The sequence below is a fragment of the Choloepus didactylus genome, chromosome 7, assembly GCF_015220235.1.
Source record: "Choloepus didactylus isolate mChoDid1 chromosome 7, mChoDid1.pri, whole genome shotgun sequence".
Taxonomy (NCBI): Eukaryota; Metazoa; Chordata; class Mammalia; order Pilosa; family Megalonychidae; genus Choloepus; species Choloepus didactylus.
The window spans coordinates 21779878-21798534 of record NC_051313.1 but is presented as its reverse complement, the minus strand read 5'-3'; positions in this window follow the sequence as shown (position 1 = coordinate 21798534).

The window sequence follows — 18657 nt, the reverse complement described above, 5'->3', positions numbered from 1 at the left end:
CCTTTATACAAGTTATTACTCATCACCTATGACTCAGATGCTACGACATTGCATATTTGCCTGGACTTCCCTCCATTTTGCGACCTGGCATCCTGACTATGAACAACAGTGACTCCTCCTGCTCTTTAACATAAACTTATCAGAGAAATATCTTTGGCACATAATTCCTTCTGCCAGTATAGCAATTATACTCCCATGCATCTCCTCTATCTCCTTATTCCTACTACTGCCTCCACATTCCCAACTTTCATCAGTTCAAGGCTTAGAGGAGCCTTCTACTTGGCTTACCTGCCTCTTTTCTTATCCATCTAATCAATTCTTGCCTACCATAAATCATAATTATAATTAAATGCCTGCAATGATTACCTATTGTCTAGCATTGTAAAATTTGGGGATCTAGTCAGGTGATCTCTAAGAGCCTGGAATTGAATTTTTAAAAATTGACCTGAGTTAAACTATAAAATTAACAAAAAGTAGGTGCTATGTATTAATTGAGGTAAGAGTCTTTGGTAATCTATTTGAATATGCTAATGTGTCTGAGCAAAGTGTGAGCAGCTCAGAAAGAGGGATATTCACTCCTAGAAGCACAGGAAAGAGGTGAGTGTCAGATGTATATGTTGACAGCATCTATGCCAGCAGTTCAAGGACATAGCAGTTGGCCATCCAACATGGAATACTCCCTCCTAATGACAGAGAGATTGCTAGGGTGAAGATGAATGTAGGGAGTTATATTCAATGGATTTTAGAATGCACTGTCAATACCATCTCTGTTGTGAAATGAACATAACTACCTAGCTTAATCTGAAGTCATTAAACAATAGATTCATCTAATTCTGCCTGTTCAAATGCCATGCTCACCAAGCAAATGGCTGCTTGATAGGAGCATACGGGGAGATCATACTGATATTAAACCTTTCCTATCCTTGTAACAAAGACTGTTCCTGGGAATTCAGTAAAAGTATGTTAGATTATTATTTAGCATCCCATTTTAGTCACTTTTGCTTCTCTGCCTTCTAACAGTACTCTGAATTTAGTCTGTATCCATACTCTTGCTCGTGGACATGGTCACAACCTCCAAGCAGAAGATGAATCCTGATCTGTCTAAACTGGTTACTGATTCCCATTCCTCTTGCCAGTGACTTCTTTAGACTGGAAACAATCCTGGCCATGAGCTGTAAAGGCAATCTGCTGGTGGGCCTCAGGAACGGTACTTAATCCCTACAGTGGGTGCAAAGGGACGCATACCCTCTCCCTCTTAAGGCTCCTGTCTTCTTTGGTATGGTAACTTGGAGTGCTGCAATGACCCCATGAGGGTAGCCAGCTGAGGATAAGCACAGATAGAGATGCAAGAACCTGTTACCTGGACGATACTGGTGGTCCCCTGGTTGAACTAGCCCTGGAGCTGCTCTACCTTTGCACTAAAACACATACTGTGAGTTTAAACCACATTCATTGCGTTTTCTGTTACTTGATCGATGTTAAGACAGTATAGAGTGGAGTTTAAAAACCTGGGCTCTGGAGCTAAATATCTAGTTGTAAATCCCAATCTTGCCAGTTCCTCAAGGCATGGACATGGGGAATTTAATATGATTGTGCCATAGTTTCCTCATAAATTTGTTTTGCAGATTAAGAGTTAATACAAAGTAAAGAACTGAAAATGTTGGCAAACTGCAAGAGTGCAATAAATATTAGAGGAAAAAAGTCTTTAGGCAGAAAGCAATGAGACTGGTAGAGTTCCAGGGATTTGGGCTACAGGGAGAAAATACATTTGTGCCAACATGGATATTTCAATTCCACTAACATGTTTCTTATTTTGAAGAAATAAATTGGCATTTTGATATCTACCTCAGTCTTATGTGTATTAAGGTTAACATGAGCCATTCCCTCAAAGTCTGGTAATCCCTTGGCACTGGTATTTAATAAGTTTTTGAAACTGCAAAGTGGAGGGTCAGATGAGGCAGCAGGACTGTATCACAGTAGTTATTTCCAAATCCCTCTCTGTGGATCTATAAGGCCATGATGAAGTGTTCACCAGTCTACATTAAAATGAGAAAATAAAGAATGAGTTTGTCATAAACTAAAATTTTAAAGGAATGTCTTTTAATTCTGAGAATATGTAGGTACTTCATTTTTCCAGATTTATTAAATTTATGTTATTTGATAAAATATGAAATCCCAAATTCTTTGCATGGCCCTTCTTAAGCAACCACTGTCCAGAGTGCTTCCAGAGCTCCAGTCAGACTGATTTCCCATTTTTCTCTGACCTGCTTGAGCAGAACCTTCATATCCATCAAAGTCCCATTCCTCAAATATTTCTTGGAGGTCCTGAGTTGTTTCTAACAATGCCATCTGCACTGGATCTGTGGTGCTCTCACAGGAAACCTGGAAAGTACCATTCAGTCTCCACCCCATTATGTCAGTTGGCTGCTCATTCCTGTTCTTGCAGACACTGCAGTTTTCTGCTGGCCCCTCTTTGGAGCCCACATAGCAGGTGATACAAAACTGGGAAATTGTTCTCCCTCCTTTGTGTCTGGGTCTCTGGTATAGCCCAAAGCAACATTATTTTGAACCCTGATGTGTTCCATTTGGGTTCAAATACCAGCCCATGGTAGACTCTCAACATGTCTACTCCCCTCCCATGACTGAGGGATGCGACTCAGTCAAGTGAATCATCCTGACTTACTCTCTTCCCAGGATGGGTCCTCTCTGGGCAAGGTGTTCAAGACCTCGTGTTAAAAGGCTTTGGCAAACCACCCCGCCAATATTATATACTAGTGTGTCTGAACTACAGCAATAGATGGAGTGTGAATTTTTTCCTGGAAGATGCAAATACATTTTTATCAAACCTATCCCATCAGTTTGACAGTTATACCTTAAACTGAGTAGCTGATTATAGAAGTGCATGTGTACCTCAAGCTGAAATCCTTGCTGTCATCATTTAGGAAGTTTTAGACACAAAACTAGTATCTAAAGATACAGCCTCCAGTTTTTTATGATTGTCCTCGGGCAAATTTCTTAACCTATTTGGAACCCATTTCCTTTATATATAAGATGAGAATGATAGTACTTACCTCATATGTGAATTAAATGGGTTAATATATTATAAAGTTACATAATAGTGCTTGCATGCAGTAAATCCTATATAGATGTCACATATTTTGATTCTGATTATTAATTGTCACACTGCCCCCTAAGATACAAGCATGTGGATATGTTTGTCCTAATATTGTTTAGTGCTGGTGGATCTGATAGCACTGTTTTTTTAAAGGCACACGTAATGTCTTTAGAGAAACTATTTGTTATAATCATGTTCTATTGCCACATTTACTTACATTTTACTTGAAGAGCTTCTAGACTTTAATAAACAGAAGAAATCTTGGAATACAACACATACATAACTCAATTAAATATAACAATGTTCTATATTACTCAATGCATAAAATTGATAGAAATATTACATCAGATGATGGGATGTGTACACTTATAGAAAGGAAAGTGTTATTCATACTACAGGTTATCCTCATTCTTCTGTTCTCTTTACCTAACAAGTGGCAGGAAAGTTCAAATTACTACATATGTAGCTTTAGTCCTTTAGAACATCAATTCCAGATGTCCATTAGACACGGCACCCTGGAGACAGATCCCAGTAATCAGTTTGTCTCTAACCTGTAGGCACCTCATGAAATTGCTTTGCCACCATACAGATAAACAAAGCATATGTGCTATTACTTCAGAGCTGAACATAGAATTAGAATATTATCTTCATTCAAAATCAGACCGGAAGAAGAAAATGCAGACTCTGAGAACATGAACAAAGGTAGGTCATAACGTAGAAGAGAGCCCGATTTTTGTGGTAGTATTAACATCTTTGATTACAGTGTGTGGCTGAAATTATGTCTAGCATCTTACTCTACAGGGTTGGACTGGTCAGAAGCTTGGATCCTTGTGGATTTGTGGCTCTTCAGATGTGCATCTGTATTGGAATGCATTTGTGTTTGCCTTCATTTGTTTTTAATAAAAAAAATTGAAGAAAAAGTTTCTGCCTTGGTAGATTTTCTTTGGAATCCCAGAAAGAGTTCTTCAGGGCTCTGTGGCTTTTTTGTGATGATAAACCAAAGCTTTGAGCTTGTCCCAGTTGGCATTCCAGACACTAAATAAGCCAACTTTAATTATTATTGTTGTTTTCTGCAGAACTGAGCCCCTTTATGATTATTCACATTTATTGTAATAGTTTTCTAAACATATTACTTTTTTATTTTTTTAGTTAAATTAGGACTATAAAACTTCAAAACTACAAGAGCAGGAGAAACTTCACAATAGGGTTTCATAGGTGCCAAGTTTTTGAGCCTCCTTGGTGGAGGCTCAAATGTGGCTTGGGGGGTGGGGGTGTTATTAATAAAAAAAAAGGTTTGCAGTAAAGATCAAGTTTCATAATATTGCATATGAGATTATTACCTGGGAGACCTGGCAGCTGAAATAGTCATTGTTTCTGTAAAAGATGAAATTTATTATATCCAATTCTCCAAACAGAAGCATTAGTAGAGACGGAACAAATCATAGAATCCTACTGATACGTGGAAATCTATAGATTTTCAAATCCAACCTAAATCTCCTGAAAGTGCTAGCTGTATCAAGCCCCAGAGAGAAGAATACTCAGTTTCTACTTAATCATGTATGCTAACAGAACTCAGTACCATATAAGACAGGACTTTTCAATTGAGAACAACTCTGACGTTAGAAACTTCAACCTCATTCTGAGCCAAAAGTTATTTCCTTTTACCTTTGACACACTGATCCTAGTTGTGGCCTCTCAAGTTACTCCTTCTTTCATGTCTTTCCTGTCAATTGTGTAAGACAGTTATCATTCTGCTACATCTCCTAAAGTCTTCCTACAGCCATTTCTCTCTTGTAAATTAAATTAACATTTATCAAATACCTACTGTGAGCCACACTCTGCTAGGATCTCAGAATACAAAAGCAGTCAATGGTCTATATTCTTAAGAAGAGCACAAAATGGACAGGGATATATTAAAGACATAAAATCTTAGGATTGCGATATATTCTAAAAAATGTTAAATAGATGTGTGCACAGACTGATTGGTGGCCGAAGAGATATTAGCACTGCCCGGGGAAGGCAGGAAATCCTAGTCTAAACAATAGCATTTTTCCAAATGAAAACTGAAGAATAGGCATTCTGGATAAATCAAAATACCATTGAAAGGTATAGCTGTGTGAAAAGCAAATTGTGTTAGAAGAAAGGTGAGCATATGTCATGAAATCCACTAAAGACTCTTTTCCAGTCTTCTTAACTATATTGAACTTTCATCTCAAAAATATTTATACTGTCTTTTCTAGTTTGAGAATAATTCTACTTCATAGGGAAGAAGTGATAAAGGGAATGAGAATTTGGGTTTTCTCACTATTACCTGAAATATTACATCCCCCTATCCCAAACAGTTGGTCTAGTCCTTTCTTTTCCTGATTCTTGCTCTCCAAATAGTTTTAAACTGCTTCCATTTTGGGGATCCTTAGCTCATCAAAGGCTTTATCCTTACCAACTGTATTCTACTTGTATTCTTATACTTGTCTCTGATTCTTCACCTTTCTAGTGCTTCTTATATTTTGTCCATGTAAAATATTCCTTGAGAGGCCAATCTGAAGTTTAATTATAAAAGTTAATTATTTAATAATTATTGAGCATGTTCTAAGTACTTTAGCTACCTTATTTCATTCAATCTTTGCAATAACCCTATAAAGTGGATATTATTATTATTCACAATTTACAGATAAAGAAAGAGAGGGATGGAGAGGATAGGCAATTAGCCAGAAAATATGACTCCAATGTCAGTTTTTTAAATCCAGTATATCGCACTGACAATACTGCAATCTTTAGATGGAATTTGAAAAACTCCACTTTTACTTCCCTTTGTCCATTTCATTCTTTTCTATTTCTTTTCTATTCTGGAGTCTAAGACCATATAAAAATCTTTTTTTCTGAACATTTTGAAATCCTATTTGTGGCTTTGGCTGAATACCCATTGTAGAGCCCTGGAGGTCTCTATGTGCAAATGTGCCACTGAGGTTCATAGACGTGCGCAACACATAAACATTTTCTTGGAAACTGGAGCTCATTTTGTGTGATAACTGAGATTAAATTATTTATTTCTTGAACTTCATGGGTTTTGTTTATAAACTGCTTATATTAAGTCTTACGGTCAAATTACAAGTGAGAAAGTACCAAATTTTAAACTGGAAATTAGAAAATTATCAAAATAAATATGAAGCATCCTCAATAACTCCTGAAATCCAGCCTTTTATGTGCCTTTTGCTGATCTCACAGCTTTCCAGACTCCCAGACCCTCTTCCAACCCAGAATGCCCACTGGATAGCCACAGATCTTACCATCTCTTTAGCTTTTTAATACTTTGATGATTACTTTAGACCTAAAAATAACTAGTGCTTGGAATCATAGTACAAATTTGTTGGCAGATACTAAAAACAAAAGTGAGAAATTCTGTTACATTAGCCTTTAGAAGATGCAGGAAATGTGTTTCAACCAAGTAGATGCCTTCTTGAAGCCAGGATACACTTAGGGGCCTTCTGTGAATGAAGGGATGGCAACTTACTGGAAGGCATCAGGGGAAATTGAACTGGAAGAAGAACAAACAGAAATAAAGTTGGAGGCTTTGTTAAAGGAAAGCACACTTGTTATTATTCTGCATGATATAAATCTTTTTGAAGAGAAGCAAGCTCACAAAAGCAGAACAGTGTGCGTGGGTCTCTTATGCCTGAGAACATGTGAAAGAAAATGGGAATATAAACATTCAAGCAAACGACCAGTACATAAAGCAAATCATATTCCCTAAAAGACAAAAAAGACCCCCAGAGAAAGTGATGATAACCCTGAAGAACAACGCAGGGTAGATGAGAGCACGTGCACAATTTAAAAATGATCTCCTATGTCACAATTTTCTTTATGGAAAAGAAGCCACTGAGAAGTGTTTCTGATCTTTTTCATAATTGCAGGATTTCTTTTAACAGGAAAAGTCTGGCAGGCATTTCTTCTAGCAAACTGAAATAATGTCCTTGCCAATTCCAGAAGAGGGGAATGGAATAACTCCCATGGAGAAAAAAGGGGGGGAAGAAGGTGTGAAGAGTTGATCTAAAGGAATGCTGTTTTGGTATCTCATGCATGTTAGTGACAGCAGGTGCCACAGAGGAAAAGACAACCAAATAAAGGGCAAAGAAACCGGGAGAGCAGACACAAAGGGGAGACGCAAATCCATCTGCCTTGTGCCTCATTAATCTTGTCAGAAATACTTGCTGCTGAGAAATGCTAATCTTCTCACTACCCAATGTATCCTCCCCTCACAAGAATGTTTTAAAGGTCTGGTATATCTAATGACCGAGCCATTTAATAAATTACTTACTTATGTTAGTAAAAAAAAGTCAGTCCAGCAGCTGTAACCTACATGGAAAGCACTAAATCCTTATACCTGACTTCCCAAAGTTTCCTCTAAATCATATTTAGTGACAGGGTGAGGTACACAGGATCAGGATTTAGTGGCAGGGCATACTTTATGCTGTTTCTGGTAGGTCAGGAGGTCTGACTTGGATGTCTTCCCAGTAATCTGATCTAAGTGAATCAGCAGGTTATAAATGAAAGTCCATTTCTAAGTCTGATTTTCTTTAACTATTAGGAACTTTATAGAAACCTGGTGAGAAACTGGAAGAGGCCAAGAGATAATAAATACCTTCAACTAGTATGAAATTGCACTTTCTCCTTCCGAAGACAACATGAAGTGGGGTGCCTTTTGGTACAAGCTAAATATCTATATGGATTCTTGAGTTTTTATTTATATCATTAACCAGAATACTTACCTAAATTACTAAGTGTTTAAGAGCTCACATGATTTTTCTAGGTCATAAAATACAACATAGGTTGTGAGTTCTTCAAGGGCAGGTTCTAAGACTTACATATATATATTTACTAGTCATAGTATGAAAATACTTACTGAACACTTTAAATCAAAGGTGGAAAGGAGAGGAAGAAGGGGGAGAAGGAAAAGAAAATGTACCAAAGTATTATCATCATCCAAGCATTGACATTTGTTGCCTCATTTCATCCCCATGACAACTCTGATGAATTAAGAAACTTCAGCTCAAAATCACAAAGCTTTTCTGATTTGAAAGTTTGCGTTGTTTTCTCTGCAAGGAAGCTGTTTGGGTGTAACGCGATCTTTCAGTGCCCTTACCTTGTTGTTAACTCCCTTCTTGCCCTCCACCTTGGCTCTGCACCAATTAATGGAGTGTTTCTAAAGGATGCTTGGTCCTTCTCTATTATTTTCAGTTAAAAGACTTCTGAGCATGATAAATATAAAACTTAAATTTATAAAATCTCGGAGATCCCCACGGGTGGTGTATGTGCCACTAGGACTGCATTCCCTTTATTGTCAGAGGGACAATAGCACTTGCTCTTTTTAAACCCAAATGGACACATTAGAAAGATTCAGTCACTTTGTAGGCAAGCTCAGGAAAAGTGATAAAAATATGAGGAAGCTGGCTCAATTTTCTCATATTAAAATGCAATGATAATAACAATAAAAATGGCATAATTATGCTACAAAGATGCACAAGCTGCTATATGTAAAGCACATAGAGAAGCACCCAGTATAGAACAACTGTTTAATCAATGCTAGCTTTTATTAATGGTGTTTTTCATGATTACGGTTAATATTGGGTTCCTCACTAATCTATTCTTCTAAATACAGTTTAGTATCTCTAGAATCCTAAAGTGAGACACTTTCTTCCATTTCCTTCACTTCCAGTGGAAATTTCATTGCTTCTACATTGCATTCCAGGAGAGTGATTAGACAAAAAAATAAAAGAAATATAAGAAATAAGCTATAGATGATTGGAAACATGACATATTTGCAGACCCAGTCCTCAGTAACTTGTACATTTAGAAATAGCTGGAGATTTCTACCTCCATGAAATACATCAAAATGATAATTGAAATTAAATTTCTACCAACCAACTCTCAACCCTCTCCCCAGCCCCCAAAATAACTAGAAATAGGAGATTATATTGACCATAGATGAATAATAAAGCTCCGCTTACAATGCTCACCTATTTCTGAAGGTCTTAAAGCATTTCATAAATATCCTTCCTGATCTTGCTAGTCCACTACTCTGAAATGTCTGGTTTTATTTTTATATTTGCTGTGCACAGGGGTGAGGACAAACAGGTAGAGCTTAGGCTGTGCGGGTATCCAAAGACCGGTAACCGAAACCCGCTGTTCCTCACAGCCCAGGTGTGGTGCAGACAACCCTGGCTCCACATTTCCACACTGTGCCCTAAAAATGGCCTTAACCCTGTAACAGAAAGAGAAGCAACATTGTTGAGAAAGGCAGTTGTTGTCTGGCTGGGTGAGAGAGAGTGGTTTTCTGAGCACTGGGGTGAAATGGCATTGACGTCCCCCATGCAGTAACACTTCCAGCCTCTCCAGGTTGACCTGGACTCTGAAGATTGAGGGGGTCAGAGTTAATCCTCTGTGTCCATCAAACACAGATCAATTCTCCCTTTCTTTTCAATCTGTTGGTAAAAATTATTTTCTTCTACGATATATCACCCAAAAATACTCTGCCATTTTCTACCTCTTGCCATATTCATATTATACATATAAATTTTGCTATTAATATATAGTCACATTTCTAACAAACAAACAAAAGCAATATTCTTTCACCCCAACAAATTACTTTTCTCTTGCTTTGCGGAAGCATTTTTCATGTACTCCTATCCTTACCAATTATAAATCTGACAATGATAATAAAAATGTCTTTCTGGCTTCTTTAAAGAGTGCATGCCCTTTTTTTCTTTCCCTTAAGACAGATGTTCATGCTTATTTGATGTTTGGGCTTTATAAGGTCTGTGTAGGAGAATGTCTTTTTTTCTTATTCTGTATTTCTCATGATAGAATGATAGAAAGTGATCAAACCAGGGAATGGGAGAGTTTAAGCAAATGGAATCTTTTTTTCCAAAATTTATTAAAACAACATGGACAGGTTTCATTCTTTAAAAACATGACTGGTAAAGTTAGCTCATAAAGGCATTCTTGCAAATATTTAATTAAATTCAAGTCTTATGCAAGATAATTCAAGTCTTATGTGGTATAACCTCTCCTTCACAAGGACGCAGAGGTGTAACTTAGCTGGAGTGACCTCTTCTTCACAAGGAAGCACTGTCTGGGAGCAAAAGCCATGTCTCAAGTGTTCACCTTGTCTGCTGTGGTAAGGCTCCCACCTGCATGGGACTCCCTGCCACCCTCTCTTCATCTTTCAGGGCCCCCAATTACCAAAAATGGGAAAGTAAGCAACAAGACTGCTGATAGACTTCATGGTCTTGTTGGAGGGACAAGTTTATTAGTGATAGCTCAGCACAGGTAAAGTGGTCCCCCACTGTTCTTTGCTCTTAGGTGCTACCTCAGAAAGATGGTGTGCCAGTTTGAATGTATTATGTCCCCCAGAAAAAGCCATATTCTTTGATGCAATCTTGTGAGGCAGACATTTTAGTGGGGATTAAGCTGGAACATTTGGATTAGGTTGTTTGCATGGAAATGTGCCCCACGCAACTGTGGGTGATGACTCTGATTGGATAATTTCCATGGATGTGTTACCCCATCCATTCAGAGCCGGTCTAAATTAAATCACTGGAGCCATATAAATGAGCTGACAAACAGAAGGAACTCAGTGCAGCTGAAAGTGGCATTTTGCATAGGAGCTACAGCCAAGAGGGACACTTTGAAGAACTCACAGGAACTGAGAGAGGAGCTTCAGCTTACAGAGATATTTTGGAGATGGCCTTTGAAAGCAGACTTTTGCTACAGAGAAGCTAAGAGAGGACAAATGCCCCAAGAGCAACTAAGAGTGACATTTTTGAGGAGCTGAAGCTTAGAGAGGAATGTCCTGGGAGAAAGCAATTTTGAAAGCAGAACTCCAGAGCAGACACCGGCCACGTGTCTTCACAGCTAACAGAGGTTTTCTGGACGTCATTGGCCATCCTCCAGTGAAGGTACCCGATTGCTGATGTGTTACCTTGGACATTTTGTGGCCTTAAGGCTGTAATTGTGTAACAAAATAAACTCCCTTTTATAAAAGCCAATCCATTTCTGGTGTTTTGCATTCCGGCATTATTACCAAACTAGAACAGATGGTAAAGAAGAAAGCCAGCTTCTGTTGCATGTCTCTTCTGATGTCATTGCTCTGTTGAGCATTAACATACTGAAGGTTAATATTTAGGAATGGGTTCTTGAATATTCCAAATAATAAGGACTTTATATAAACTGATGACTACTTACATATTTCAGGGCAGGAAAGTTTGCACGCAACTACACTCACAAGGCCATCTTTCAGCTTTTGAGGGGTTAGACTATGTCTCCCTAAAATACAAATCCTAACTCCTGGTCCTGTGTGTGTGACCTTATTTGGAAGTAGGGTTTTTGGAGATGTTATTAGTTAAGATGAGGCAAAACTGGGTTAGAGTGGGCACTAATCCAATATGACTGGTGTTCTTCCAAGAAGAGGAAATTGGACAAGACAGAGAGACACCGAGGAAAAGACCATGTGAAGAGGAGAAGAAAGATGCAGCTACAAGCCAAGTAAGTCCAAGGATTGCCACCCCCAGAAGCCAGGAGAGAAACATGGAGCATGGAGCAGAGTCATTCCTACAGACTTCAGAGGGAGCAAGGCCCTTCTGACACCTTGATTTTGGACAAGTAGTCCCCAGAACTGTGAGACAATAAATGTCTGTTGTGCTAAGCCTCTCAGTTTGTGGTACCTTCTTACAGGAACCTTAGGAATCTAAGACACAGCTCAAGCTCCAAATCTTGACCTGGAACCAATGAATGGCTGACTACTGGCCTAAAAAATGCTGGTATGATTCACGCTAGGCTTTCTCATCCATGGCAGAGAAAGGTCAGCAATGCTTTTTTAGGAGCTGACCCCGATGGAGACAATGGCTGAATTGGCCTGGGCAACAAGAGGGCATGCGGTTTTCCAGTCTTTTCACTTCTTTGATTTGCATGCTTTCCCTTGAGATGGATTTTCATTAGCAACTAGGTTTTGAAATTTTACAGAGAGGCCAGCATAAACCATTTCCCTCTGAATAAATGCTTTCAATGTCTAATGTGTAGGTAAAGGCACTGTGAGCCAACTGGGCAATTAGGAAACTAATAAATATGTCTCTTTAGCTTTCCATTATACAAGAAAAGCAAGATAATATTGCTCATGCCGGATCAAGTTTTGACTGGTATGTGCTTATCCTTTATATAACAAGTGTATTTTATGAGAAAAAACACAAGGGAAATATTTTTATTTATTTTATTAGTTGTACAAAAGCCATGTTGGCAACTGAAGAACCAATAAACTAAAATTGTCTCATGTGGTTTTTATTATGGAATCAAATAGTGTAAAAGGCAAGCACACACCAATCATAACCCATCTGGCTGAAACACAGTTTAAAGAACAGGAAAATGTGGCTCCATTTTCAGTAGTAAAGAGAGGCATATATTTCATGATGTGTTTACACCTGGCTCTGAAGGGACTTCTAGTGCAACACTGCACTCTGTACCACTCAAGGGGTGCCATATTTACTGATATGATTCCTAAGGAATAATGTAATCAACACGGTTTGGAAGAAGAGGGCTGCTTCCAGCCTTGCAATGGGTCTTAACTGAGCACCAACTGGTATTCCGGGAAGGAAAGTATGCTGAACCAGCACATGACACACACAGTCCTTGTGATATAGCCTTAGCTTATTTGCAGCAAGCTGACATGCAGTAACCACCAAAAATTTGTTTCAGAATGTTTAGTCTTTCCAATAACCAGACAAAACCATTCAAGCTCTGAAATCAAAAGACTGCATGCATAAATATTCTCTAAGTTCCTCTATTGCTGTTTTCAGTTTCTTTCCAATGAAATAGAAAGGCAGGTATTATCAATGGGAAGTAGGCATGCATTTGTAGGGGGATGAGTCTGCAAGACACTGCACTGTGACTCATCCTTGGGAGAACAGGAAGTCTCTGGTGGTCATCTGGGCCTCCAGGAAATGCTGACATGTAAATGCTGACATATAGTTCTTTATTAGGAACAAGAAAATAGTGGGTCCTGGGAATCAGGTTTGGTTCACACTGCCTGCACTGGTTTTCATCTTCTCTCTGTGACTTGCTTTTAGGGTTTTTGTTTTTATTTGCTTCCTTGTTTTTGTTTCTTTTTGTTGTTTTTTACTTATTTGTGAATAAGTGGCTACATGATCCTATCATCTTGAAATGACTCTGAGTCTGACTTTTAATCAGTGTGTGTCACAACTGGAATGGAATTATTTTCCTCCCCTATACTTGATCTGGAGTGCAGATGAAATGATAAATTAGCTCTTGACACATGTTATTAGGTTCATCTCAGACTTATGTATGGTGCTGATATATTTTGCAGGAAAAATAAGTGCAGGAGAGAACTCAGGTCACATGCAAAAGTTCTGAATTTATAACCCTATTTAAATATATATACACTTCACAAAGCATCATTTAAAAAGTAGAATTAACAGATGAAAAAATAAAAAAATAATTGTTTTATTAGAGTTAATACTAATTTTATCCACAATATCCACAATTATTGAGCACTTTGAGAATCCTGTTTCGGTTTGCGAGAGTTGCTGTTACACAAAGTACAACATATGGATTGGCTTTTATAAAAGTGGTCTATTTGGTTACAAATTTACAGTCCTAAGGCCAAAAAAGTGTCCAAACTAAGGCATCAGCAAGAATACCTTCACTGAAAAATGGTGATAGCATCCAGAACACCTCTGTTAGCTGGGAAGGCACACAGCTGGTATCTGTTGGTCCTTTACTCCCATGTTGCATTGCTTTCAGCTTCTGATTCCAGTGGCTTTCTCTTTAAGCATCTGGGAGTCCTCTTGTAGCTTCTCAGGGGAAAACTCTGGGTTTCATCTCTTAGTTTAGCATCTCCAAACTTCCTTCTGTCCATATCTCCAAGCATCTCCAAGCATCAGCAAGCATCTGGGTGTGTGTTGGCTCTTAGCTTCTCTCTTAAATACTCCATGAGCTAATCAAGACCCATCCTGAATGGGTGGAGCCACACCTCCATGGAAATAAACTAATCAAAAGTAGCACCCACAGCTGGGTGAGTCATATCTTCATGGAAACACTCAACTGAAAGGTTACATCCTAATCAAAAGACTAATAAATCTGCCTCCTCAAGATTGCATTAAAGAACATGGCCTTTTGGAGGACATAATATATCCAAACTGACACAAATCTCTACCACTGGCTTTGCCTATTTGGTAACTAAATGTTTGACCAAAGATATTATTGGAACTGAAAGGACCATTTCAATGGATACTGACCAACCTTAGAAAATGATGTTAGGCTAATGCTCTTGATGTATTGTAAGTGGGGGAAAAATGTTGCTGCCCTACTGGGGTCTACTCTTGGGAACAATTGAGGGTCATTCATGAAAAGGAAGGAAAAGTCTTGCCTAGTTTCTGACACCATTCCTATTCTCCTTGATGGTGAAAGGCAGATATAGAAAAGTCAGTGAGTCCCTGGCTCTAAAATCAGGCAAATCTGGATTTGGATACTGGATCTGCTACCTAATAACTGTGAAAGTTACTTAGCAGATGTTTTGAATTGAATCGTGTCCCCCACAAAGACATATTCATGTTCTAATCCCAGATCCTGTGGACATGAACTCATTTATAAACAAAGATCCTGTTAATATGAGGCCAAATGCACTCAGAGTAGGCCTTAATCCAGGATGACTGGAATCCCTTATAAGCAGAAGAAATTTGGACATAGTAGTAGCAATGAGGAGGGGACAGCTGGAGATGTATCACCATGTGATGGGGCAGAGATTGAGTTACGGGCAGCCAGCAAGCCACCACCAGAATTTCACAGGCTCCAGGAGAAAGTATGACCTGTGGCAACTTAATGGTGGATTTCTGGCCTCCAAAACTGTGTGCTGGCTTGGATCTGTTATGTACCCCAGAAAGGCCATGTTCTTTTAATCCAGTCTTATGGGGGCAGACCTGTTGTGGGTGGGACCTTTTGATTAGGTTGTTTCCATGGAGATGTGACCCTGCCCATTCAAGGTGGGTCTTAATTCCCTTGCTAGAGTCCTTTAGGAGAGGATAAAAGGCAGCGACATTTTGGAGAGAGCTCAGAGAAGCTAAAATATGTAATCCAGAGTTTGCCCCTGGGAGAAGCTAAGAGAGAAGTTAAGACAGAAGCCCAGAGACATTTTGGAGAAAGCCACAGAAAGCCACAGAAAGCAGAAGCCAAACCTGGGAGAGCACCAGCAGACTCCAGCCTTGTGCCTTCCCATGTGACAGAGGAACCCTGGATGCCACTGGCCTTTCTTCAGAGAAGGTATTGTCCTGTTGAATCCTCAACTGGGACATTTCCATGGCCTTAGAACTGTAAATTTGTGAACTAATAAACACCTATTTTAAAAGCCAATCCATTTCTGGTATATTGCATTCCAACAGCTTTAGCAACCCAGAACACTGTGAGACAATAAATTCTTCTTGTTTAAGCCAGCCAGCCTTGGCATTTGTTATAGCAGCACTGGCAAACCATGACAACAGATATCTCCCCTGAGGAAACCCCATGAGAGAATGGGCTATGAATACTTTTGTGCACCATTTTACCTCCAAAGTCTAGCCCAGGGCTTGGCATAGAGTAGCTATTCGATACATAGTTTAGGAAAGAAACATAAGTGGGTAAGTAATTCTCTCTAAACTTAATTTCCCTCATTTATAAAATAGAGATACTAATCCTTATCTTGGAGACTAAATGTGACATTGTGTGTAAAACTTGGCAATTCTTGAGATACTGTAAGTGAATGTTAATAAATGTTTCATGGTATATATTTATTTAATAGATTATCTGTTTCCATATGATATATCTTACTGTTTTTCTTTATCTGGAGGCTTCCTTGACCATATTTAACAATTAATGTGTCTCTAGAAGGTGAAGATGAGGTTAAATTTTGAAGAAAGAAGAGAAAAAGGTGTGGATTCAGAAATAATTTCATCTAAATTTAGAAGACACACATAAATACTTATAATATTTGTTCCACAAAATACCCAAAGCCAAAAATGTTAATATCTCCATAGACTTCCAGAAGACTTATAATTTGAAAATAAGTAGACTGCATTGTTAAAACCATTTCAATTCAGTTTGATTTGAACTCAAAAGAATTGGAGAGAGAGATGCACGGCAACAATTTTTTTTTTCTTTCACAAAGACAACATTTTTTCTTGAAACTTGTTAGTCATATACTGCAGATCAGCATGAGTAAGAAAACAGAGCAAAATGCAAAAGGAAGAATTCGTTATCCTAATGCCGTATTTTAAGGTGACTCACCACAACAGAATGAGAAGAGGAACTGAGAAGGATTTTGGTGAGGCCAACACACTGGAGGCAGGGGAGACAGAAACAAACCAAGTCTGATCCTAAAGAGGACGTCTGCCAGGAACTCCTGAATTTACAGAATTGGAGGACAGCAAGAATGGACAGGGCAGGGTTTCTGCACCATTTTTGGGAATCGTGAATGTCCCCAGGCCTCCTGTGCATGGCCACTGGTGAATCCTTTGAGTGGTGTTGCTCCTGTTTCTGAAGGCAAAGCTGGGGTTGAGCAGAGCCGCTGTGCCAAGCCACTAGAAAGGAAACCCAGAACCGGCCACAGTCTTTCAGCACTGGGTTCTCATCCACAATGTTTATTTCTCTAAATCTTTTAACAATTAAAATGTTCTCAATTAGTATACAAGCATCTTTATGATTTGCTATATTCTTTCAACTTTCAGTGTAACATTATTTATTTTAACTTCAATTTACTTTTGATGTGGTGCATGTATACAATTTACCACAGAACCCGTTTTAACATTTAACAGCATGCTTCCTTTTTCCTTTCTCAAAGTATTTTAGATCACATGTTTTACATTTTCGTTGGATTCAGATATGTTTTCAGCAGATAGATAGTAAAACAAACAGAAATAAATTGATTTTGGTAAACAGAGGAGATGTAATATGAGGCAAGAGTTCAATTTATACTTTTTATGTTTCTCTTGTCATTTTTTTTTCTTTTGGCCAAAGGATACATTTTCATTTTAGTAGATAAGATGATCTAAAATAGAGGAAATATCAGACTGTTCGTGTCTAGCATTTTCCTTCATTTGAAGGGATGATCTTTCCTTCTGTCTGAATTATCATACTACGAGCACTTCTCTAATGTTGGTACATGAGGGTGGGCTTGTAATACAAAATGGTCATGTTTATTTAAAATATGGGACATAACTCCCAACACCACCATCAACAACAAAACCTCACCTGTTAAAAAACAGTTGAACAACCACCAGAAAACTTCTGAAATTGCATTTGATTTTCAAAAACCTAGTATCAGTGAATACTTATAGGGAACTTCACTCAGGTCATATAAAAGTTAAATAACATTTCTAACTGCCCACAAAACATGGTCCTCTCCCCTGGGACTCAGTCTGAGCACTAGATGTTTCAGAGTACTCACTGGGAAAATATTCTCCCTGTCATTCCAAAGTGTTTAAAGCAAGTGGATTTCTTGGAAAATAAAAAAAATAGAGGAAAGGTTCTCAGCAATGATACTCCAAGCGTGGCTTGGGAATCCTGCTCTTCCCAAGAGTCTCTGTTATATTAAATATTGTATGTTTAAAATGTCTACAGAATCACTTGCAAGTAAAATAATATTTGAGCTATTATTACATGTTGTCCCATCGATTTCTTCCAAATACACATTGAAAGAGAAGTTCTCTTCTTACACATGGAGAAATGGAAGCAAGAACGGTCAAGGTTAAATAACTTACTTGCCATCGTATGAAAAGCCATCATTTGGCCCCCTGATTGAAACAAATCCATGAATATTCAGCTTGGAACAGCCCACTGCCCAGCAGAGACCACCCTTCAAAAGAATTTACCTGCACATATAATAAAGGAGGAGGTAAGAGGTGGGAAAGGAAAGTCAGTTCAGTGGGTGTAGTAGTTGCTATTGCTCGGTAACAAACTACCACAGACTTAGCCACTTTAAACAGCATCCATTCATTAGCTCACAGTTCTCTGGGTCAGAATTCTGTGTGGCATGGCTTGGTTTTCTGATCAGAGTGTCATAGAACTAAAATAAAGATGCCAGCTGGGCTAAGTCCTCATCTGGAGAGTCTGGGGATATAGCTGCTTCCAAGTTCATTCTTGTTGGCAGAATTCAGTTCCTTGTGGTTGTAGGACAGAGGTCCCCATTTCCTTGCTGGCTGTCAGCTCCTAGAGGGGCTGCTCTCATTTCCTCACTATGCAGCCTCAGCAGTTCATTCCATGGATGTTTGCTTTCTTTGCGGGCAGCTGGAACATGTCCCTCTGACTTCCTTTTCTTTTACCAGCTAAAGAAAACTCTGTTTTAAAAGAAGGCTCATGTGATTGGATTAGGCCAATCTAGATAACCTCCCTTTCTTAAATTCAGCTGTACCATATAATACAACCTAATCACTAGAGTAAGATCCATCTTCACAATCCCTGGGAATAGGGCAAGAATCTTGGAGGCACTCATAGAATCTGGGCTGCCA